The 24,866-nt window shown below is 36.3% G+C and overlaps 1 long non-coding RNA gene across 3 annotated transcripts in view; it reads right to left on the bottom strand.

Annotated features, from left to right (window-relative positions):
• Positions 1-24,866, bottom strand: part of LOC107545436 (uncharacterized) — a 284,522-nt gene that overhangs the window by 213,716 nt on the left and 45,940 nt on the right. For all 3 annotated transcript variants that reach the window (XR_001604023.2, XR_001604024.2, XR_015715437.1), the window contains exon 2: positions 13,265-13,341. This is a non-coding gene — a long non-coding RNA (uncharacterized LOC107545436). The remainder of the gene's footprint in view (positions 1-13,264; positions 13,342-24,866) is intronic.

The following is a 24,866-nucleotide window of genomic DNA, read 5'->3' as shown; positions in this document are numbered from 1 at the left end:
AATTAAGAATGTCAATGGTCTTCCAAAGTAGTAAGAACAAAATTCCATTTGTGAAATTTTGTTATAGTTTCTTAGAATGATTTCTCTAAGAAATTAAGAAATATATAAAATCAGCTGGGCTGGGCATGGCTCAGTGGTTGAGCATCAGCCTATGATCCAGGAGATCAAGGTTCAATTCCCAGTCAGGGCACATGCCCCAGTTGAGGGCTTGAGCCCCAGTTGGGGGCCTGTAGGAGGCAGCCGATCAATGACTCTCTCATCATTGATGTTTCTATCTCTCTCTCTCCCTCTCCCTTCCTCTCTCTGAAATCAATAAAGATATGTTTATATATATACATATATATATATGATCAACGGTTAGCTTTATTCATGAAAAAAATGAGTTAAGCAATTATAGAATAGTAATTCTATCAATAAGCCTTATACTTTATAACATTTTTATAAATTGCAAAAGCTATTTGACTCCCACTGCCAGAAGTGTAAACCAAAATTATTCTGAGGTTTTTTAAAGGGGTCGTGTCATTTGTCCCTCCTGTTATAGAGGTTTACTTATGGTCTGCATGTGCTGGACACCATGCTTGGCACTGTTTTGGTTCACTCTTATAATCCCAGGTGTTATCCTAGTGCCTGGAAGATCACAGGCCACTGAAAACTACTTCATGCATAAATAAGGAACAACCGAATATGGGTTAATGACACCTGAACTTAATTGCCAGTTCTGTCGTGAGTATGAACTGTGAAAATTTCCCACAATTAACTTTTCTTTTTTTAAGGATGCATAACTCTAAATTATGGCTGAAGATAATAATAGATATATCACGACGTGTAATGAGACATCAATAAGATACTTTATGCAACAAATGAATATAAACGATAAATAACAATACAATTTTGGATTCCTTTTATCTCATTCATAAGATGTAGAATACAACACTATACTGAATATTATCAAATGCTGATCAAAAAAGCCTTAACATTCTCCTCGGCTAGACTAAATTTTAGACAGGTTTCTCCCTGAATCTAGCCCCAACCCCTTCCCTTTCTTAGAATATTTACTTTAGAAAAACTTATAAATTCTTTCTCTGCCCCTTTGAGATGTATATCTTTTAAAACCCCTCTTTCCCGCCCTGGCCGGTGTGGCTCAGTGGTTGGGGCATCGGCGTGTGCACCGAGAGGTCCCAGGTTCAATTCCTGGTCAAGGCCATGTGCCTGGGTTGCGGGTTTGATCCCTGGCCCCAAGGCGCAGAATGCAGAAGACTGCCAATCGATGTGTCTCTCTGCTCATTGACGTCCCCCCCCCCCTTCCATTCTCTCTAAAAAGCAGTGGGAAAAACACCCTTGTGTGAGGATAAACAAAAGACGGAAAATCCTATTTCCAGTCCTATGACTCAGGGCTGTCCTTCTCAAGGACCTGGGAGTCATTCCTTTAAAATGTGGCCATTAAGGAAGACAGGGCACCTGCCCCCCAATCTCTGCGAAAGGCTGGGAGCCTAACTGAGAGCGATGCCTTGTTCCAAGTTGTGAAGCTACCTCCTCTCGTGCACATGTGAGAGAGTGTGCTTTTCCTTTTTTGTGTGTAAAGCTAATCAGCAAACACAGACGGCCCTCGATGTCTCGTTCAGCCCGGTGCTGAAAAAGCCTCCCCCATTTGTTTCAGTGGAATTGAGTGCAGGCCCGGTCCTGGCCCCTCTCTCCTACTGCAGTAGACTTGAACAAAGTTTCCCTTATCTGTCTAACTTTGGCCGCTGCAATATTTGCTTTGACAATGTCAACTACCATTTATTACCAAAAGCTATCATTTCTGAAATGTTTTAATGTACTTAAGGGAAAGAAGCAGGAGGATACACTATGCAGCAGAGAAATCAAGTGAGAGCTGGAAAAGCAGGTAGGAGGTAGTTGAAAAATATTTTCATTAAGCACTGGCTCTTACCCATGAAGCTGCAGAGACAGGCGAAAGCTCTCTCAGAAATTACGGCACCTCGGGATACGACAACTTTTAGCTAAGAGGCTGGGCCGAGGAAGATACACATGCTCAATGTCCCAATGGTCATATTTTTCCCCAGGCATATTAGAAAAATAAACAATGAAAAGGAGGCAGTATCCCCCCAAATTGTACAAATGTCAAAAAATATAGCCGCCCTCCTGAAGGTTATTGTGCCTTGCTGTCTAACCCAAGCAAAATCATCATTCCTTCTGCCACAACACGCTGGGAAGAATGTGTGAAGAAGAGGCAATCTTTCATATTTCCAGTGATGAAATAACACCATGGTGGTCGCTGTACTCAGCCACCGATTCTCAGCAAGGTCAAACAGATTGAAAGATTGTACAGAGGACGCCAAGGCTTAATAACCTCTGGAAAGGATAGTTACTTTTAAGTCATGCTAAAAACTTGCCGCAGTTTACAAAGAGGCTGAAAGGAATCTGCTCACTATAAATATCCATGTGTGTAATTATTTCTTGCTTCCTAAACATTGGCACTCAGTGTTTGAGAAACTGACATTAAGATGCTTATTAAAAATGTTTTGTTCTATTTACTGCAAAAGTAATACCTAAATTTAAAAGGAAATTTAGAACATACTGTGGGGAAAGTGAAAATACTTAGGCTTTCTTGCCACCCTCTTGTGGCCGAAGGCCGCAGTTATGTAAACATGATATAGCATAGTCGTAACGTGCCATGTTAGCTGACTAATATCTGACCCACCGTTGGCTGAGAGGCACTGTTGTCTTGGGTCCTATAAGACTGGCCCAGGACTTTCAGAGGTGCAGTTTGTCTCCCCGGGTGCAGTTTGTCTCCCGGGGTGCAGTGTGTCCCCCGTGAATGCCTGGCTGGCCGCCACCGGGAAGAGGCGGGTTTGTCTGTCCTGAACATTCAGCCTGGCCTTCAACTGAATAAAGGGAATGTCTCCTTTGGCTCCACAGTTTTCATTTGCACTGTTCTGGTCTAGTGTTAACCTCCCCGGCCTTGCTCGTTGGCACTACAATATGAATAAAAGGAAAGTAGAAAACTAAAATCATTTATAAACCCACAATTTATAATAGCCACTATTAACATTTCCACAAAATTTACTTATATGAATGTATAGGATATTCAGCATAGCTCAAGGTTTTAGCTTATACTATAAAGCAGGCATTATTGTAACCACTCTATCAATATTAGTGCAATAAATTCTCACACTTCTTACTCATATTTTACCAAGGAAAGAGGCACAGAAAGGTTAAGTGGCTTGCCCAAATTCACAGAGTTAGTAAATGATCAAGTAAAATTTCAGTTAGGCAGTCTGGCTTCATGCCCCATGCTCTTATACAACAAAATCTCCATCACCAAACCCTTATTCTAAGAAATTTGGTTTGTCAAAGTTTTTCATTTTATATACAATTTAATGGAAAAATTGTTATAGCTACATTTTTGGATATTTTTCCACTTATCTCCCTAGAATAAATCTCTAGAACAGGGCTGCTCAAAGAGCATGCCTATTTAAAAACTTTGATATATATTGTCAAATTGCCCTCAATACTGTTTTACCAATTTTATCCCATTTATACTATGAGAAAGAGCCACTTGAATTTCCCTTCTCACATAGATGGGTTTCTACTCTACCTCTACCCACACTGTATCTGAAAATTTAGACCTAGATGAAACATATTGGAAATATAAACTATACTATACTAGTTCCTTATTCCTTAGTCAAAAGACACTATAAACACTTGCATGAACTTCATTTTCTAGTTATTTTTCATAGAACTTTGCAAATAACTCTTAATCTCAGTTTAATTTATTATTTCAGAACATAGCAGGTGCTGGCTACTCTCTAGGGACAGTCAATAATTTAAAGACAAATAATGCTGTTTCTTCCCTTAATTATTTTGCTATGTAAGGGGGAAGTTATCTGTGTGAACAGCTAATGTATATGGCAGAATAAAGGCCATGTTAATTATTACACAAGCAAAGTATTATATTACAGAGGGGTGAATAGAAAGATACTATTAATTCTGATTGAAGTGACCCAGAAGCCTTCACTCTGCAGTTTCCTCTTTCAAATTAAATTTATTGGTGTGACATTGACTAATAAGATTATATAGGTTTCAAGTGTACATTTCTATGACACATGATCTGTATGTTGTATTGTGTGCCCACTACCCAGTGCTAATTCATCTCCCATCACCATATATTTGGCCCCCTTTATCCTTAAATACTCTCCCATCCCTTCTCTCTGGCAACCACCATTCTGTTTTCTGTGTCTATGAGCTTCAGTTTCATATCCCACATATGAGTAAAATCATATGGTTCTTATCTTTTTCTGACCGAATTCACTTAGTCTGATAGTCTCAAGATCCATCAATGTTGTCACCACGGCAGCATTCCATCCTTTCTTAGGACCCAGTACTATTCCACTGTATGTATGTACCACATCTTCTTTATCCAATCATCTATCAAAGGACATTCTGATTGTTTCCATGTATTGGCCACTGTGAATAATGCTGCCATGAACACAGGGGTGCATGTATCTTTGCAAACAAATGTTTTCAAATTTTCAGGTAGATACCCAGAAGAGGGGTTGCTGGTCATTTAGTAATTCTATTAATTTTTTGAGGAATCTCCATACTGTTTTCCATAGTGGCTGTACCGGTTTACATGCCTACCAGCAGGTAGTTACCTTTTCAGTTGAGACATAACTGAGCCAGAACATTTGGTAGGTGTAAAGAAAGTTGTAGGACATACGTGGGCCAAGGAACATGATAAAACAAGTCACAAACACATAAACGTACATAATGTTGGCTGTTGTTGTTTTTTATTATGGATTGAAGGCAGTTAGCAGTAAGCAGACTTGATTTTTCCAGCTATAAATATGAATTTTATCATCTATTTATGTAAACAACTTGTTCTATCAGCTTTCTAATCAACACTGCCCCCAAGAGGATCAGGTGTTCCCAGTGATAAAATGTACTCCTCATAAAAAATCTTATTCTGGTCATTAAAAACAAAGTGTATTAATCACTTCCTTTGTACGCAACACTGTTCTAGACACTACTGAGAGTGAAGTGCTCAGATCCTTCTAGGGAAGGAGCAGAAAAAAATATACAAATTGGAAGGGGAGGGAGGGAGGAGAGAGGGGGGGAAGGAGGGAAGGAAGGAAGGAAGGAAGGAAGGAAGGAAGGAAGGAAGGAAGGAAGGAAGGAAGGAAGGAAGGAAGGAAGGAAGGAAGGAAGGAAGGAAGGAAGGATTAATTGTAAGATAAATTCTGAAAATAAAACCAGACTTTGTGATAGACAAGATGCAACTATCCAGGCAAAAATCTAGGGAGCATATTGCAAGCAGAATGGAAACAATCTATAGAGAGGAGGCAACTGTCATAAAAGAAGGCTAAGTGATAGTTACAATGATGACTGATACATTCAGTCCATATCAAAATTGGCATCACATTTAGCCTCTTTTGAAAGATTTGATACATCTTTATTAACATATTTTTTGTCTGCTCAGGGAGTATGCACTAGAATTTTTATAAGTATCATTTCATTTTTTATTCACATGTGCTGAGGAGTTTCTGAAATTCTTCCCCAGTCATTAAATACCCTCTTTTTTTTTTATCCCTGGAAGCAGAGTAACCAATACCAATTTCCCTCTTGGTCCCTCCTTTCCCATCGGGCCTCACAGGTCAGCTTCCGCCTCACTCAGTCACGTCATATAAGGGTTCAAGAACTCTTTAAATATTACACTCACAGCAGTCTGATACAGCAATGCCAGATGATGTTTCTTCCAAGGATTTTTCCCCTTGAGAAATCATTATAAAATGATGTTTCTCATCGAAATCCACCTTTCATTCTGTGTCCAAAATTGGGCTTCTCTCATCCACACAACTTTGTCTCAGTTGGATTACTACTGACACTTATCAGTAGCTTAATGCATTCTTTTTATTTCTTTTCCTTTGTTCCTAGGGTATCATGCATTTTTTTAGAATACACGTTGTGGAATAATACTATTAGTACAAAACTCTGTATTTTTATTTCCTTTAATGCAATTTAGTCATCTAACTATAATAATAATACTGTATAAAATTTACATATATTGTTATTACTAATTATGCTGACAAAAATTTGGGGGTTTTCCTTACCCTGATGGGCCCTAAAGCTACACAGTACAATCATCACCATCTATGATCATGGAATTATTCTAGTAATGAAAATTTTAGTGGGGACTTGCACCCAATATATGTGAATATCACCCTTAAGGAAAGGAGACAAATTAGCTATTTCTCAAATAGATCATTGTATGTTGGCCATTTGAAATCTGCTTCCCTTTTTTTTAAAATACTCTTGCCAACACTATAAAATGAATATTAAATGTTTGTACTTGACTAGCTTGAGGAAGAAAGTTCTTTGAGGTTTTCAAGTTGTTTGGAGATTGTCACTTGATGTATTGCTTTAATCATTTTGTTGTTTTAATCAATGTGCACATTTGCTCAGAGAGATTTGATGAGCATAACATAATGAATGCCAAAAATAACAAGCAGGAAAACCTCTGGGTCCTCTCCAATTCCAAAATATAATGTAATCTCTGAACCAAATGAAGGTGTCCCTGGTCCAATTTGTTCAAGGCAACGTAGTCAATTTATCTCCTCCCAAAGAGAAATAAAGGGAAGGAAAATGTAAAGGCAGTTGGAGCCTCAACCATATTCACAGATGCTCTGAATACATCAAGTAAATGTCACTTTCACCTGCGGAGAAGTATGTCGGAAATAAGTGTTTCCGAGATACACGGCAGCGTCCTTTTAGTTAATGTCCCAAAGGAAAATAAAATACGTCCAAACATCTGGAGGCGAATAAACCATAGTGGGGTCTACTTTTAAAATTCTTATTCAAATGACAGATATAATTACCCTAACAGTTATGACACCAGTTACCATTTATGATATGTTCACTAAATGGCAGGCAGCCCCTTAAAACTCACTCCATGGGGATGTAACGTACAGCACAGTGAGGATAGTTAACGACACTACATTGCATATTTGAAAGTTGCTGAGAGAGGAGATCTTAAAAGCTCTCATCACAAGACAAATGTTTTAAATATTTTGTAACTATGTATAATGATGGACAATAACAGCTTACTGTGGTCACCATTTCAGAACACACACAAATACTGAATCATTATGTTGTACACCTAAAACTAATACAATGTTATATCTCGGTGATACTTCAATTGAAAAAAAAAAAGGTTAGGCCCAGGCCGTGGCAGGTGTGGCTCAGCTGGCTGGGTGTCGTCCTGGGCACGGACAGGTTGAAGGTTCTCTTCCCGCTCGGGGCACATGACGGGATAGTGGGCTTGATCCCCGGCAGGGGGTGTGCAGGAGGCAGCCGATCGGTGTTTTACTCTCACATAGATGTTTCTGTCGCTCTCTCTGTTCCTCTCTCTCTCTAAAAATCAATAATTTTTTTTTTTTTTTTTTAAGGTTAGGAATTTTTTAAAAATGTTACCCCATTTTCATCCACATAAGAATCTAAGGGGAAACGTAGTTCTTATCTCCATTTTTTACAATGAGCAAACTGAGGCTTAGAGATTTTCAGTAACAGAGACAGAATTAAAACAAACAAAAATAATTCAACTTAGCTTTTAGATGCTTTGCCATTTTCAGAAAGCCTTTCATAGTTCTAATGTGTGTGTGCGCGTGCGTGCACGCGTGTAACTATGCTTGAGGGAGACACACTATTTCGTCTGTAAGCCTTCCACTGTCACCTTCTTTCTTCTCTCCAGCTTACCTGCACAGCTCGCTCCTGCCATGCCCAGTTCGGCAGGCTCTTACACTTCCCCGAATGCTGGTACTTTCATTTTATTTGTTTGTTTGTTTTTTGTTTCTAACATAATGATATTCTTTTGTTCCTCCTCTCTACCTTTATGCATATTCCTGTCTTTAATAATTGGCTCAAAGATCTTCTTTTCGCTAAATCTTTCTGTGACCCTCCTAGCCTGTCACAGGATTCACTGGGTATTTATGACATGTTATAACTGGGATTCTCTTTTCTATGCCCTCCCAAGATCTTTAATGGTAGTGACTGTTTTCTTTCATCTCCATAACCTCATTATTTAGTTAATGTCAATTGCATAAATAAAAATAAATGAATTATTTTCTTTCTTATTGCTTTACTGCATCTTGCAATAGAAAATCCATTAGGACAGAGCAAAGGATTAAAAAGGAAATAAATTTATAACTATTACTAAGAATGCATTACGCTTGCGTTTCTCTTCTAAAATGATGAATACAGGGGCAGGTTTACAGCTGTTCACATGGAAAATACAATAACTAATAAATAATAATACAAGAATAAACTGTGTTTTGAGTATTCACAGCTGTAAACCTGCTTTTGCCCCACCCTATATTCTAAGGTGTTTAGAATATCTAAATTAATTGAAATATTATTTTACATTTACTTCAAAATTGCATGACTAGAGTGTTGAGTTATTTATGATGGTTTGAAGACCCTCTATTTTTCTTCTTATCTTCACTACTCATGCTCCTAATTTCAGTACATTGATAAGGTATTTTTCTGAAATTATTGTAAAATGAAAGATTATTTTCCATTTTTAAGGAAAGTAGAGATGGGTTCAAAAATAATAATTCTAAAAAAGAGGTAGACTCAACAATAAGAAAATTACCTACCCAATAAGAAAAATGGGCAAAAGTACTGAACAGATACCTCACCCAAAAAGATATAAAAATGGCAAATAAGCATGTGAAAAAATGTTCAATATCATATGCCATTAAGGGATTTCAAGTTAGAATAATGATATTCCATTACACAACTATTAGAACGGCCAAAAGCCAAAGCACTGACACCACGAAACGCTGGTGAGGGTGTAGAGCAACAGGAACTCTCACTCATTGCTGGTGGGACTGCAAAATGGTACAGCCGTTTTGGAAGATAGTTTGGTGGTTTCTTACAAAAGCAGACATATTCTTAACCATAAAATCACACTCCTTGGTATTTATCCAAATGAGTTTAAACTTATACCCACACAAAAAACTATTCACAGATGTTCACAGCAGCTTAATTCATCCTTGAACTACACACTGGTGGAACAAATCCAAGTCAGCATAGCAAAAGCACTGATAGCTGAACTGCAACATAAAGCAATGCTCAGACTTCAAACTAACCTGCCAACTGTGCATGCTCAGAAAGAGTGGTTTGGTACATTTAAGTCAATACAGCAAAGATTTTAAGAAAGTGTGATTTGAATTGCTGCCTACAAGAGGTAAAACAAAACTTACAGTATGAAAGGAATAGACTGATAGGCTACTAAAACTAAAACAAAATTCTACAGAATATTATAGTTGAACTCAGAGTCTATACAGTATAATATTCAAAATATCCAAGATATAACTAAAAGTTATTCAACATAAAATAATCCAGGAATGCATGACCCATTCTCAAGCAAAAAAACCCAAAAAACCCAAAAATGATTAAGAGATGTTGCTTTTGACTGAGTATGTCCCTCCAAAACTCGTAGGTTGAAACTATCCAGCCAATGTGATGGTATTAGAAGGTGGGGCCTCTCGGGGCAATTAGAATTAGATGAGGTCATGAGGGTAAAACCCTCATTAATGGGATTAGTACCCTTATAAGAGGCACAAGGGAGTTTGCTTTTTTTTCTCTCCACCACATGAGGACACAGGAGAAGATGGTTTTCTACAAACCAGGAGGTGGGCTCTCACCAGACACCAAATATGCTGGCACCTTGATTGTGGAATTCTAAGCTTCCAGAACTGTGAGAAATAAAATACTCATTGTTTAAACAACCCAATTTACAGTACTTTGATAGAGCTACCCAAACTAAGACCGATGTCATTTCCAAGATAATCCAGATATTAAAATTGTCAAATAAATATTTTAAATCAGTTATCAGAATTCCCTTACATGTAGCAAAAAAGGCACACTTGAAATTATTAGAGTACTTAGAAGAAAAACAGAAACTACAAAAAAGAATCAAATGGAAATTTCAGAACTAAAAATTACAATTTCTGAAATTAAAAACATATATAATGTGATGTCATAATAAAATATAAGTATCAGAACAAATATAATGCAAACTTGAAGATAGTTAATAGAAAAACAATTGCAATAACATGAGCATAGCTGCAGTGCCTGGGAGTAAAATATTACCAAAATATCTAGCAAATATTTTATTGAAGTCCTAGAATAGAAGGAGAAACAACTGGGACAGGAAAAATGACCAGTAAAAATGTCCTTCAAGAATGAAAGCATTTTCAGGTGAAGGAAAACTAGGAGAATTCAGCAACACCATAACTTGTGATAAAGAAAGTCCTTCAAATGGAAGGGAAATGACACCAATAGCAATATGGATCTTTGAGGGTGAAGAGATAATAGAAGTGGCAAATACCTGAGGAAATATTTTTTAAAAAATTGTTTCCTCTTATGTGACTCATTATAGCAAATATAACATTGTCTGGTATGATACAGAATATATGGGGATGTGATATATATTACTCCTCTGACATAAAGGTCATTGGGGAAGATGTTAAAGATATCTATAAGGTTGCAAAGTTGCTACCTTTTATGTCAAGTGGTACAATATTAGTTCTATGTGAACTGCTGTGCTTCAAATATCCTCTTATAAGGATTAATGCAATCTCATTATTATTAATTTTTCAGATGAAGACCCTGTAGAGCACAAAATGAAATAATTTGCCCAAAGTTATATACCTAATGTTTGTAGAAAAATATATTCAATCCAAGTTTGGCTCACTGTAAATCTTAAGCTATATCCTATGCAAGACCACCTGAAACAAACTGCTATAGTGAATGAATTTTTACTTGTCTATAGTCTGTAACAGTGACCATTATACTTTTTTGTTGTTAATCTTCACCTGAGTATTTTTTTCCCCGCTGACTTTTTAGAGATAGTAAAAGGGACAGAGGAGGGGGAGGGAGAGAGAGAGAAACATCAAGTGAGAGAGAGAAACATCAATGTGAGAGAGACACATGGTTCGGCTGCCTCCTGCATTTGCCCCCACCAGAGCTGGGGGATCAAACCACAACCCAGGTACATGCTCTTGACTGGGAATAGAACCCACAGCCCTTTGGTCCTTGGGACGATGCTCTGACCACTGAGCAAAACTGGCCAGGGCATGATCATTATACTTTATAAAATATAAGAACAAGCTCAATTAAGTTATTGACTAATGAGTTATTTTTACGTAACAGGAAAGGACACTGCAATGAATACTACAATGATACTATAATATTCAATATTAAGATATTATTATTTGATTTACAACAATCACTTATTTTTTCCATCACCATTTATCCCCCCATACGCTCTTCCACCTCCAACACTGCCTGCCCCGGCCCCCCGCAATCACCACACTGTTGTGTGTCCATGAATAATCAGTTTTAACAGCTTTCTAAAGCTAAAAAGAAATATTGCATTGTAGTACAACACTGTTTCAGAAGGACCATGTGCAAAGAAAAGCAGCTCTTTTTTTTCCTTTTGGTATACAAGCAAAGAAACTGTAAAGCAGAGCTGACTGCTTTACAGCCTGCTCACTTCCACACCCCCACCAGGCAGAGCCAACCACAGCACTTCACCTGCGCACCTCCCACCGCACACAGATCAGCACCACCGCAGCCAAGACCAAACCCAGTTAGTCCCTCAAGTTCTCTAACAGAGTGCTCAAGTCAGCAAAAAGTCTAAGCTGCTTGGGCTTTGTATTAAAGAATTCTGAGAATAAAATTTGCGGAGAGTTTCCAAACATAAGTCCCCAGCTTCAATAAGGCCAGCATGGGTCATTTCTGAGGAAAGTGGAAATTTTTAGGTTTGCATAAATAAATTGTTTCTTCACTCAATTCACTAAGCGCTCATCTAGCTGGACTCAACCAAGAAGATGAAAATTAAGACCGTGTCTTTAAATATATCAATAAGGAATCAGTGCAGGGAATGAAAACAACCAAGTCATGAGGTCAGACTCTGAACGGGGCCTGTGTACAATCTGAGCATGTGCGGGGTCAGCTGTAGCATGAAGGTGAGAGAGACAATGTGATCCGGTAAAAATTTCAACCCCGTGCAGGCCCTTGGCCTGTATACTTTGGTTTTAGTGACACTTATGCATCTTATTTATAGTTATAATATTTTAGATAAAGCGTCTGTCAAATACCATTTTCTAGAAAATATTTGATTCTATTTATACATCTATATAATGTTTTAATCTTCCTGGGAAATTAGGTTTAAAATATTCTGGGCTTACAGGAGCCCATTCTGTATCCTCTAAGTTTATAATGTAATGGTCACTGTTATAGACAGCATTTAGTCATTAAAAGGATTAGAGTTTTTAGTGTGAATAAATCTGAATAAAATGATTTTTCCCCCCTGCTGCCACAAGGTGAGGTACATGGAAGCCAAGGTGTCATTTTCCCAAGGAGGCTGCTTCTTCAGAGCAGGTTGATCTTTGAACTATTTCTGTATTGACAAATTGTTTTTCCAAGAGTTCTATTTATGTTCAAATTTATTGCACCTTATTACATGATTTTTAGCTCTGAAGTTCAGGGGCAAACAGAGCTTTAGTAAGATTCAACAACAGTAGCAGCAGCAACAAGATCAAGACCCTTCTTTACTGGGCATCGATTACTTATTAGCCAACAAATATTATTTGGTGAAATAGGTATTTTTGTGAATAAAGTGAGTAGCTAAATCTCAAAAGAGAAAGTGTGGTTTTCATCCTGACAATTCGGTTTATTTGCCGCCACCTGTATAAATGACCTGGGCTTGTGACTTCAGATATTCTCAGTGAGAGAAGCTAATTTGTCCAAAATATTAGTCATTTGCAGTCAGGAGCAAGAGTTAGATTCCAGTATAGCTTGTCAAATAAATATTAACCACATGACTATTCTATAATCATATGGATTAAACTTCTAATATAAATAGTGAACTACCTAACTTATCTGTTATATTCTATATAAACTTCTAAGAGATTTTTTTATTACTGGGTTTTCATTACATATTTCAAATGTTAGTAGCACATACATTCTCTCTCAACCTCTCACTTTCTCTGTTGTGATAATAACAATAATGCAGGTGAATGTTTTAATTTGCTCCAATATAAAGTAAGTGTGTGCTTTTTTTTTTCCCCCCCAAAAATTGACCTGGAAAATATTACTATTTCATGCAGCATAAAAATGACAAAATGTAAGAAAGGCTTCCATGACTAGAGGTCCCGGAAGGGTGAAAACTACCTGGAACATCCTGTAGTGGACTTACCCTCCTCCAAGCACACAGGGACCAATTATCCAGATTGAGGATGGCTTGACAGAATCAAGAATGAATTCAAGCAGCCCCTGAGAGAGAATCGAAGATTAGATCAATACACTTCTGGCATAAATGAAAAAAGAGATAATTAATACAGGAGGCGAACCAATAAATTAGGCAATTGTGTTAAGGAAATGATGTGGGACTTCTGGTGCCCTAAAATGATCTCTGTAATCTCATGGAGAGGTTTAGATTAGTCTGGATTCTTTTCCATTAATAAAGTGTCCTCACTTAATTTATAAGATCTACTAGCTAGATACAGGGAAAAGAATAAAAATTAAAATTATGATATTCAATATATTAACATCTATTTAGCACAGACAGAAAAAAGAAAAAGTTACAATGCCAAGCCATGGCTATCTGTGTCAATGTTGTGTATATTTATTTCATTCATAGATTATATTCCTAATATTTGAAAATGTATACCTATAATTCTACATAAATAATTTGTCATTGAATCACACACTTAAACACATAACTAAATCCTCTTTATAATGAAAAATTACCAAGGATTCAAAAAGACTTTCAAAACTGATATGAAGGCATTGTAACAAAACTGATATGAAGGCATTGTAACACATGGGAACTGTTTTTAAACTGTATAATTAATTATAAACCTTGTTACATGTACATCAATAAGTAGAGATGTGAAGATCATATATAAAATTTTGATAGTATCTAAATAACATTCCATAAAGCTTTGGGAAGGTTTTAGGAAATCTCATGTCTATACTCTGAGGTAGTTCTTGTCACATGACAATGCTATAGTTTATATAACGGTCAACTAAAACATACATCTTTTTCTAGGCACAGATTGCTGAAATGCCTAGAGCTGACTGTGAAATGGAATATTTTACTCTTCTTTCCCCAAACCATTACTGCTTTATTACATCAGGTTAAAATAAGTAAAATACCAATACAAACTAATAAGTATTCATGTATAAATTATCTAAAAGTTTGGAAAACTTTGAATTTAGCTGATGTTCTTCACATAAAACAAGTGATTTATGTTAGTGAAAAGTTGCTTGTATTTGGTTTCCATTGCTGTATAAAAGATTGCCACAGTTTTAGTTGCTGGACACAACACTGATTTATAATTTTACAGCTTTTATAGGTCAGAGATCTGGGCAGGCTTAGCTGGATTCTCCATTCAGGGTCCCACAGGGGTGAAATCAAAGTGTGTTGGCCAATTTGCAATGTAATCTGGATGCTTGACTAGACAAGATCTGAATCCAAGCTCCCTCAGGTTCTTGGCAGGTTGCTTCCTAGTGGCTATAGATTCATGACAACTGTCTTCTTGAAAAACAACAGAGAGAGAGTTTTTGCTTCTTTGTATTTCTAACTCCAGGGAAAGCCTGGACCGTCTTTTAGAGAGATCACGTGATTAATCAGATCCACCAGCATAATCTCTCCCTTTTGGTTAATTTAGATGCAACTGAGAGGGACCTTCATTACATTTTGCAAAATTCCTTCACTTTTGTCCGCTAATGTAAACACGCTCACAATCCCACCCACACTCCAGGGGAAGGAATTATACAGGGTAGGCAACAGGAGATGGGAATGCCGAAGGACGCCTAGAATCCTGCAGACCACATGTCTAACGTATCCTTGCACACTATATGCTGCTCTCTGAGCAGCTCACCTAGCAGGACGGTCTTTTCATTGTTAGTAACTGCTTTTGTCTTACTGATTTGATATTTGAAACAACAGGATTATGTGCAAAGACAGTCTTATTATTCTTAAATACTTTAAGTAAATCATTGCTTTATCATCTCTGTTCAAATTATTTTTTATCTCCTCACGTACAGCAAAATGTACACATCTTAATTGTAGAGTCTGATGATTTTCACCAATTGCTAAGACTCCTGTGACTCACCCAAATGAAGATAGAGAAAAACATTTTCATCAACTCAGAAAGATCCCTGCTGCTCCTTCCCAGGAAATGATCACCTGTGCTCACAGAGGCAGTAACTGTTGATTTCTTTCTTCATAGATTTGATTTACTTATACTAAAATGTTTGAAATCATTCAGTAAATCTTATCAAATATATCTTGAAGGTTTCTGTTTTTAAAATTTCAATTATCATTGCTTGTTGGTAGAATCTCAGTTTGTTTACTGATAGTTTTACAATGGCCTAACTGATTAGACGGGAAACGAGCAAAATGACCTACGAGGCACAAAAGCCACCACTGAGACCATCTGCCTTGACTTCTTCTGAAGCCAAGGTTTATTAAACAGCTCTTGATGGTTCAATCTGGAGACAAAACTCATCTGAGTGTGAATGAAGGCCCCTGGGTGTCTCTCACTTCCAGTTTACACACTTTCTCTCTCTTGCTGCCCTGAGGCATTTGCATTTTAGTAAAAGCTGAACATGAATATGCTCTGTGGAGTTTTGGGAGTACTTGCAAATATCTGAACTTTTGAAATCACAGGCTTTTTTTTCATTTTTTTTGTTTTTGTTTGTTTTAGTAGCGTTCTTCAGATTTTCTAGATAGATCTGTTGGTGAATAAAGTGAGTTTTACTTTTTCCTATCCAATTTGGGTATATTTAATTTTTTTTCTTGGCTTGTTGCTCCCCCCCCCTTTCAATTTTATTTTTATTGTTTTCAGGTGTAGAACAGTTTTAGACAATCATACACTTTACATAGTGTTCCTCGATATTTCCATTACCCCAACAGGCACCATACATAGTTATCACAATATTATTGACTATATTTCCTATGCTTTACTTACACCCCCGTGACTATTTTGTAACTACCAATTTGTGCTTCTTAATCCCTTCACTTCTTTTACCCAGTCTGTTCCCCAACCCTCCTCCCCTCGCAACCACCAGTTTGCTTTCTGTGTCTGAGTTGTTTTCAATTTTGTTTGTTCGTTTATTTTGCTCTTTAGAGTCCACAATAAGTGAAATCATGTGATATTTGTCCTGACTTATTTCACTGATTATAATACCCTCTAGGTCCATCCATGCCATTGCAAATGGTAAGATTCCATTATTTTTAATGGTTAAGTAATATTCCGTTGTATATATGTACCACTGCTTTTTATCCACTAGTTTATTGATGGGCACTTGGGTTGCTTCCAAAGCTTAGCTGTTGTAACTAGTGCTGCAATGAACATAGGGGTGCGTATATTCTTCCATGCAGTTCCATTTTTAATTTTTTGAAGAAACTCCATACTATTTTCCCTAGTGGCCACACCAATCTGCATTCCCACCAACACTGCATGAAGGTCCCCTTTTCTCTACACCCTTACCAACATTTGTCACTTGTGAATTTATTGATTATAGTCATTCTGACAAGTGTCAGGTGGTATCTCATTTGGTTTTAATTAGCATCACTCTGATGATTAGTGACATTGAACATCTTTTCATATGTCTATTGGCCATCTGTATGTCTTCTTTGGAGAAGTGTCTATTTAGATCTTCTGCTTGTTTTTTAATTGCATTATTGGTTTTTTTTGGGGGGGAGGGGGTTTGTTGATGTTTAGTATGAGTTCTTTATAAATTTTGGATATTAAGCTCTTATCAGATGTATCATTGACGAATATGTTCTCCCATTTAGTGGGTTGTCTTTTCATTTTGTTGATGGTTTCTTTTGCTGTGCAAAAGCTTTTTAGTTTGATGTAGTCCCATTTGTTTATTTTTTCTTGTGTTTCCCTTTGACTTGTTGCTTTTGAAAGAACCTCTAGCACAATATTAAATGTAAGTGTTAAGAGTTTATATTCTTGTCTTTTTCCTGATCTTGGAAAGAATTCAGACTTTCACCATTAAGTAATAATTTACCTTAATAATGATTTTAGATATAGAGAAGAGTTGCAAAGATAGTACAGAGTATTACCATATGACTTTCATCCAGTCTTCCCTATATATAACCATGCCACATTCATAAACACTAAGAAATGAACATGACTACAATACTATTAACGAAACTAAAGACTTCTTTTAGGTTTTACCAACTTTCCCACAAATGGTCTTTCTAGAATGCAATGCTAGGTATCACATTGCATATAGTTATCATGTTTCTATAGTCTCGTTCAATCTGTGACAGGTTCCCAGACTTTGTTTTTCATATCTTTGACACTTTTGAAGAATTGGTCAGGTATTTTATAGACTACCTCTCAATATTTATTTGTCTGGTGTTTTATCATATTTAGAAATAAGAAAAGTATGTCTATTTTATATTCCCAGAAGCAATATCCTTTACAAAGAGTTAATCCAATGATTTTGCTAGACTATGTCTTAGTTTCGATACTTCTGGGTCCATTTCTCAAGCACATGACATTTATTTCAATTGGTAGTCTCAAGTGTGTGTGAGTGTGTGAGTGTGTGTGAGTGTGTGTGCCTGTTTGTAGGAACATTTTCTTGAACTGCACATTTTTAAACATATTTTTTGTTTCCTTATTTGGTTCTTCTTCACAGAATGCTATAATTTGTATGTTCACAATTCTTTGCTTAAATTTAATAATTATTACTTTTTCTCAAATATTTCAACTATCTATTTCTGATTAAGATTTTCCCCTCATTTTTAATCTGCTATTTATCTTGAGGTATCATCTGTTATTTTTATTTACTCTTGTGTTCTTTATAATTTAATTTTCTGGGTCAGTTTTCTCAGACATTTTCTGACATGCTTTCATTGTCAGTAGGAATGTTATTCTGCAAATTATTCTCTTTTTTCTTATAATAATTTTGTACAGTTCTGGAGGCTAGAAGTACAAGATCAAAGTTTCAAGAGGTTCATTTTCTTCCAAGTCCGCTCTCACATAGTCATCCCTTAGGCTTTTATTGTCTGTGTTCTAATCTCCTTTCTTTTAAGGAAAAAAGTCAGATTGTATTAGGGCCCTCACATAAAGCTTCATTTACTTTAATTACCTCTTTAAAGGCCCTATATCTAGATATAGTCGCATTGCGAGATACTGGAAATCAGGACTTCAACATATGGGATTTGGAGGGGGATGGAGCACAGTTCAGGTCCCTTCCCCAACTTCTGTTTAGATTTCTCTTTTCTTTTCTCATGGGTCCCTATTTTGCTCAATTTTGATGCTAATCCCAGAAATATATCCCTTCCTGGAAGGAAACCCTGAGAGATCAGTTTGAAGACTCTAGAAAGTGTCCTACTTTAACTTACTCAATCCTTCTAACCCAAGGCTCCTTGAGATCACTCGATGTTAGAGAGGGCGGAACCCCTCCAGGTTTGAGCTACTGTCTCACATTAGCAAAACCTTCTCTCCAGGAAATACCTATGGACTATTTTGAGGTCCATTTGTTTTCAGATCCTCAGATACTCTCCCAGTTGATACCTTATCTTTCCTCACAGAGTCAAAACCAGGGAGGACTTTGGCTATCAGTGGTTTGTCCCCATCTGCTCCTAAGTTGGAGCTCGTAAGCTTCTAACAACCAGGAACCGGCTAGGCGCTAAGAGGTTTGCCTTGGTGTTCCTAAGAACTGCTCCAGTCTAACAAATAGACTATAGTGTTCTCCTCCCGAACATTACAACTTTCACAGACCACCAGCAAGGGCATTCTGGACCATGATGAAGCAAGACAAAAACAAGCTGTTATTAACAGTGTCTGAGCACAGTAAAAAAAAAAAAGGTGACTCCACAAACCGGAAAAATTACCAACACTCCCTCTCCTGGGTAACGAGAGTGAACACTGCTTCCTTGCCAATGAAGTTATGGCCTCGCTCTATTCTGTTCACTTCCTAAAAAGATTCATAATACGCCTAGTCATAAAATTATTCCAATTTACTACTATCTGTCAATCCAAATAAAATCCTACTTCTCTGGAGCCTCCCCAAATTCATCCCACAGAAGCCCAAATTCTATAATAAATCCCTCTAACACCCCCTTACTGAAACACCCCAAGATTCTTCATGGTGGACTATCTCATTTGTTTCAGGGAGTCAATAAAACCAACTTTATTTGACCACAGATTTGTTCCTGATGCCATCTAATTGATGGGAGTCACCATATATTTCCATTCTTAAACTTGTAGTGCATCCTTATATTTAACGTCTTTCTATTGTAAACGATATATTATTGGGTCTTGCTATTGATGTATTCTGATAATTTTTGGCTTTAAATTTGAGAGTTAGTTTACATTAACGTGAAATATTACATTAACTGACACAGATGGGTTTTGGTATACCATAATGCCAACTGTTTTCTCTTTGCCCTTATCTTTGTTGCCCCTTTTCCCTCTTTTCCTAACCTCTTTTGTACTAAATGAATATATTTGAATAATTTCAATTTACTACTATTGCCTGTATTTCTTTATCTATATTTGCTTATTTTTCCTATTTTTTTGGTGCTTGCTCTAGAGTTTTCAATATGCATCTATAACTTATCACTATCACACTATAAATACCTTTATACAATGTCACATATAATTGCCTTGCAGCAGTTTTTCTTCCCCTTTCCCATTCTTTGTGCTATTGTTATGTATTTCTGCATGTTATAGACTTCATATATCTTGCATTAAACAATTAATTCTTTTTAAGAAACAAAAAAAAACCTATCTGCACACATATTTACCATTTTTCATGTTTTTATTTCTTTGTATAGATCTGAATTTGTTAGCATGTCTTTAGCTTGAAGAATTTCCTTTAACATTTTTATAATCTGGATCTGCTGGCAATAAGTTATTTCAGCTTTAATTTGCCCAAAAAGTCTTTATTATGACTTTGTTTGTTAAGAAATTTTTTGCTGGATATAGAATTCTGATTGACTTCCCTTTAGCAATTTGATTCGTTTCTTTGTCTCCTGGTTTGCACTGTTCCTGATAAGAAGTGACCAGAATTTCTTACTCTTGTTCCCTATGTATAATGTATAATCCTCCCCCTCTTTGGCTACTTTTCAAATTTTCTCATTATGATTACTTTTCAATAATATGATTATGATATGCCTTGGTATGGTGTGTGTGTGTGTGTGTGTGTGTGTGTGTGTGTGTGTGTGCGCGCGCGCGCACGAGTACATGCACGTGTACATGTCCTACTTGGCTAGTTTTAGTGAACTCCTTCAGCAAGTGGATAGGTTTTTCAGGAGATCCAAATATTGTCATCATTACTTTTCAAACATTTCCCCCAACTCTCTTCTGCACTTCCAACAACAATTGTTACATTGCTTGTACCTCAGGTCACTGAGCAGCTTTCATTTTATTTTCTATTTATGTTTCCTCTGATGCACTTTAAATAGCTTCTATTGTCCTGTCATTGAGTTTAATGATCTTCTACAAGGTTTAATTTGCTATTAGGCCATCCAAAGAATTTTTATTTCTGATATTGACTTTTATTACAATTTTACTTGGTTCTTTTACATATTTTCATATGCCTCCTGATCTTAATTTTATAATTCTTTAGTTATGTTCATAGGTTTTTAAAAATATACTTAATTCTAATAGCTGTGTTAAAGTTCTCACCTGCTGATTCCACTGTCTGTCATTTCGCAACCTGTTTCTGTTTACTAATTTTGTTCCTAGTTATTGGTGATGTATGCTGACCTTACGTATTTAGTAATTTGTTACTGTATTCTTGTCATTATGGATATTAAGTTCTTGAGTGTCTGGTTTTTTTAAAAGATCATTTTTTCTGCAACAGTTAACTAACTTGCAGTTAAGCCTGATCTTTGATCTTGCTTTTAAACTCTGCAAGGGTTTATCAGAGGTTTTACTCTAGAGCTAAATTAGTCATCTTCCTATGGCATCACCTTTCTCTGAGTATACCTGAGAAGTCAGTGAGGTAGGTGTCTTTACTCTGGAATGTCAGAACTCAAACCTCTCTTGTTCCTGTATGATCTTTTGTACTTTTCCAGCATATAAATTCTTGGTAATTATTCTTTCCCAGTAGATGTTCCTTGCTTGACTTTGTAGAGTTTTTCGCTATGTGTTTTCAGCTAAGTATTCAACCAAGAAGTTAAGGGTAGCACTATGCAGATTTCTGGAGCCCTTTCTCTCCACAGCTCTCTTCTTACTTGGTATGTTCCTTCTCAAATTCCAGCTACCCCAGTCTTGGATCTGTTTCTCAGCAATTTGATATGTATTCTGGGGCTACTCTGTACAGAGGTCCATAAAGACTCTAGAGTTAGAAAGCTGATACAATTATGGAGCTCATCTCATTTGTTTCTCTGCTCTCTGCCATCATGTTTATGTACTATGTTCTGTGAAGTCCACTAATTATTTAGAAATGTAACACTGATATCCACCTAGCTTTTATAATTTTAATTACTTCAAACATATTCCATTTTGTATTTCACTAGGAAGACTCTGATGTCAAAATGGTATGAGCTGAAGCCAAGGCCAGGGCTTTGTATGCTTCACATTAGACTGGTAGGCCCCCCCTTCTCCTGGATGACTTACTTTACATCTAATTTTAATATTCTAAAGTTTCAGATTCCTTTCTTTCCCTAGTAGCATGACTTGTATGTAACTCCTGCCATGATACTCTTATAGAAGCACTTTCAAATGCATGAAACTATAATGCAAATATAATGCAAATAAGGTATTAATTCAGAACATTTAAGTTAAACTGAATTATAAATAGATAAAATTCAATTAAAACTTTTCTTGACAAGATAAGCCTTACAAGAAAGAAACTGATATTACACAAGACCAAAAATAAAAAAGAAACTATAAATCATGGCAGTATTTGTGTGAATGGGTTGTGACTTGTTTGATGAGATATCACGGAGGCCTGCAGGCATTAGCCCCCAAATAAGAGTTGGACCCTTCCTTTGAATGATGCAGTAAATCTTGCTTTTGTAAAACTAGAGCATAGAAGTAACATATTATTTTGTATCATCTGCAAAACCTGAAGCAATGTCAGGGCAAGGAGTTTGAATAAAGCTTTTGGCAAAAGCAAAACATTACTAAGTTCTCATTAAGATATCACAATCCAAGCTTTCTTTTCAAACTAGATTTAAAAAACATTAAAAATTCCTAATAACTTTTTAGAGGCTTAGGTTATTATCAAATGCTTAAAGAAAACTTTTGAGAACACAAGTATTAAGAAGAATAAAAAGTTTCATAGAAATTTCAAAAGAAAAAAAAATTGGAAAAACAATTCATTGGCTATGATCTCTATTGTACCAGTACCCAAAACAATTTTCAAAAGGCATTCTTTAGTTGTATATGAGCAAAGATAGGATAACCTTAAGTACAAGAACTGAAAAACACAAAACAAATGTCTACCTTTCAATAGCAACAGAAGTCCAGTTTGTTGTTGAATCTAAAGGGAATTAATTAGCAAACTTCCTCTATCACTATCAGTTTAAAGTCATCGGAAAAGGAGACAAGAGTATATATGTAGGAAAAAGAAAGTTGTTAGAGTCATAAAATGAGAGAAATAAAGAATAATTTTCAGTGAAACAAACCTATCTTATATTTTAAAAGGGATACTAGCAAGTTAAAAACAGGGTCATTCATTTTAGATGTTCTTTAGCGTGGATCGAAGTGTGCAAAAGAAATATTCACCTTCGAAGTTAGGTTTTCTGCTTGAATTCCCATACCCATAGTGCTTTTCGCTTTCGATTTGCCTTAATGAATTTACCATTTCTATATTAAGCAATACTGTAGGCAAGCACTCTGCTAATTGCTGCAAGCATACAACAGATCAGTGTAAGTTCCCTTTTTCCAAGAACTCATAGTACAGCAAGAAGGGTGGGATGAGCGATTCACATGACAACTACAAGTAGTGTTTTAAGTTGTACACTGTACATTGATGTCACATATAAGCAGGTACTGTTCTTGTAGGCATCATAAGTGTGTATATTTATTAAACCAATTTTTGGCCAATAACAACAAGTTATCTTACACTCTTGAGTATAGTGCTGTTTTTTCATTATTAATATAGGTATTTGGTAGGCAGCAAACAGCAAGGCTATGGGATCACCAGTAGAAGACTTTTCTGACATTCAAAGATGATTTGCCTTGATAAATTAAGTACAGCCCAAACACTAGCCTCATCTTTTCATGCTCATAAAGATGACTTGGTGAACACAGTATCAATTATTCCTTTGAGGGTCAACTAAGAAGTTTCCAACACTGATTAACTAAAAGTAGTATGAAAATGCATAGATTTATGTGGGCAATAGAATACAATTCACATAGTAATGTGAATCAAAATATTTGCATTATAGAACCAGCAATTATCTTTCTGCCTGCACACTGACAAGGAAGCCAAGTACATAATTAGCAGATGATTTGATGAGAATCAGAATAAAAGTAGTAGCATAGATACACATTTACTAGCAACAGGACAAAGATACCTAATGTGCGTGTGTGAGTGTGTGTGTGTATTCTGCCATAAATGGGTTGTTCCTGACACTGAGTTCATAATGCTCAAATGTTATTGAAAAATGCCTAAATCCCCCTTTTACAATTAGGGTGTCATTGTTAAAGGAGTAGTAATACATGAAGTCTATAGATGCAGCCTTTTTGTTACATATTTTATATACATAGTGGATGGCCATTAACAATGTTAGCCTCTCTGGTTCTCTTTTTCTTGATTTTCATTCAACTCTTCTGAGTGACACATATCTCATTTATATGTGTTAATACTTTTCCATTGGTCTCTGGTCCAACTCCTGGCTTTCTGACTCATAAGATGCATGACTATCATTTAAAACATTACATGTTGCCCGGCTGGGCGTGGCTCAGCAGTTGAGCGTCAACCTAAGATCCAGGCGATCGGAGTTGGATTCTGGGTCAGGGCACATGCCCAGGTTGCGGGCTCGATCAATGACTCTCTCATCATTGATGTTTCTCTCTCTCTTCCTGTCTCTAAAATCAATAAAGACATTTTTTTTTAATTAACAAATAAATAAAACATTACATGTTGACTTTTAAATTTCTGTCAGAGTATATACACAGTTGTTGAGTTGTGGGTGAGAAGATGTTTATCCAAAACTGCAGAATAATCACAAGGTATATTCCTTGAGGATCAGTCTTAATAATGATTAATAACGTGAGCTATTGTTATGACTACAAGCAACCTCTCCCTAATTGTAGAAGTAACACAACCTTGAGTTTCTTGTTTATTTAAAATGGAGATTATTAAGCTAGAAAAATAATGAAATCTTATGAAATGTATGCTTTCACCACATATAGGAGTCAAACAATGTTTCCTGACTCAGGACACATAGAAAAAAAGAATGACCAAGAAGTTATCATAGAGATATTGTAAGCCAAAAAGATTACATGGTCCTCCTAGGAGCCCACCTCACCCACCAGTCTATACAACAGAGAGTGCACGAAGAAAGGTGGCTAATGCCATCTTGCCAGAAGGTGTCCCTTCTATAAGGTTCCATGACTTATTATTGAAAATACTGAAATGTTGACCTTTAAAGACCCCCACAAATATTATATGCCAAAATGGACTGATGCCTGTAACATGGGTGGGGAAACAGTAAGAGTGGTATCCCAAAGCAATTAATTAAGCAAAATATTATTTTTAAAAAGCTATTACAAAAAACACACAAAAAAATTCAAAACCATACATTCTTTAGATCATAATAAAATTAATGGGGAAATTGGCATATTTAAACCTTTTCTTTCAAT

Source organism: Miniopterus natalensis, chromosome 12 (assembly GCF_054644295.1).
Source record: "Miniopterus natalensis isolate mMinNat1 chromosome 12, mMinNat1.hap1, whole genome shotgun sequence".
In the NCBI taxonomy this organism is placed as follows: domain Eukaryota; kingdom Metazoa; phylum Chordata; class Mammalia; order Chiroptera; family Miniopteridae; genus Miniopterus; species Miniopterus natalensis.
Note: the sequence above shows the minus strand (reverse complement) of the source record. Positions and strands in the feature narration are given on the sequence as shown.